Below are 1504 nucleotides of genomic sequence, written 5' to 3' on the forward strand. Positions count from 1 at the left end.
AAAAAGATTGAGACTCTTAGGAGTGTTTTATAAGTGATTCTAATGTTTTAGATAGATCACACACCTCTAAATAAAAACTCATAGAGTGAACACCTTGAGAATAAACCTTAGTACCAAAAGGAATTTTTTTTTTTTTTAACAAATAAAATTTTTAAACAATGTGGACTTCCTATAGTACATACAGAAATTTACTGATTTGCCAAAATGAATTATTTGGTATGTTAATACTTCACTGTAAGGAATGCATACCACCTGGATGGGATCCGGGAACAGAAAAAGGACATTAGGTAAAAATGAAGGAAATCTGAATAAAGTATGGAGTAGTTAAAACAAGCAAAATGGAATGAGTAGCCACAGGAGGTAGTGAGTGTCTCACTTGGTGACCACTTAGAGAAGCTGAGCTGCAAAGGGAAGAGGGCTGCAGTAGACCACAGGAACCAGGTTACACTCCGAGGAGCCAAGAGGGGTGGACTGTCAGAACCACCTGGAGACTTTGTTAAATAAGCTTGTTCCCCAACCACACTTTTGAGAAGTTAAATGAACCCACATATGGGTCCTGCAAGTTTTCCCCAGGGGATTTTGATTCCTGCTAGGCTTAACCACTAGACTATATGTTCTTTAAGTTTTCTCTTAGTCCAGAAATTTCATGGACCAGTATCAGGGAAAAAGAGCCCAGGCAGGGAAGTATCAGAGCAGAAGATACACTTCAGATTTTAAGTTACCCTGATCATCCAACCCAAATAATCTCTTGCTGTCTCCTAACCTCATTGCCTCTTTCTTGTCTATGGTGGGGAAAAAAAAATTTAAACTAGCTATATAGCCAGAAAAAAAAAAAAAAGAATATATGTACTGAGTGGCCTATATTAAGAGTTAGTGCTACATAAATGCTGGTGAGAGTTCGTTTTGTGAAGGGCTGGTGCACTGTGTTTCGACCTAGCTTTTTATTTTATCTACATTGAAGGTAGATAACATATTGCAAAATGCAGTATTCATTTTCAATTGCTGTTAGTAACATTTTAAGAAATGTGTACAGTTTCAAATATCATATACTTTATATAGAATATGCATTAACAAACATTCTAGGAAAAATTGATTTTGATACACAGGTTGGACATCTCTAATCTAAAAACACAAATTCTGAAATACTCTAAAATCCAGTATCCCTAAATCCAGACCCTAAGCAAGGACCAGCCCTACTTGGTAAGAATTCAGAAAGTTTTTGGACCTGCCAGTGATTCCTGTGTGCTTCCCATTCTTCCCCTCTTTGAATAAGAAGATATATTGCAATTATCCTGTCCTGGGTCACCATTGTTTATTGGGGATGGGGTCAGGTGACTTTTTTTTTTGTTACTAACTCTCTAAATTAATAGGTACCACATCCGGTCCTGACTTGAATCACAAGATCCTGGACTTTGAAAGCCTGATGCCATAATTGGATGCAATTTTTTAATGGTCATGGGAATAGTTGCGGCTAGTAAAGTCCATGATAGGTTGAAAAATGCCT

The sequence above is a fragment of the Galeopterus variegatus genome, unplaced genomic scaffold (genome assembly GCF_000696425.1).
Source record: "Galeopterus variegatus unplaced genomic scaffold, G_variegatus-3.0.2 Scaffold4722, whole genome shotgun sequence".
NCBI classification, from domain to species: Eukaryota; Metazoa; Chordata; class Mammalia; order Dermoptera; family Cynocephalidae; genus Galeopterus; species Galeopterus variegatus.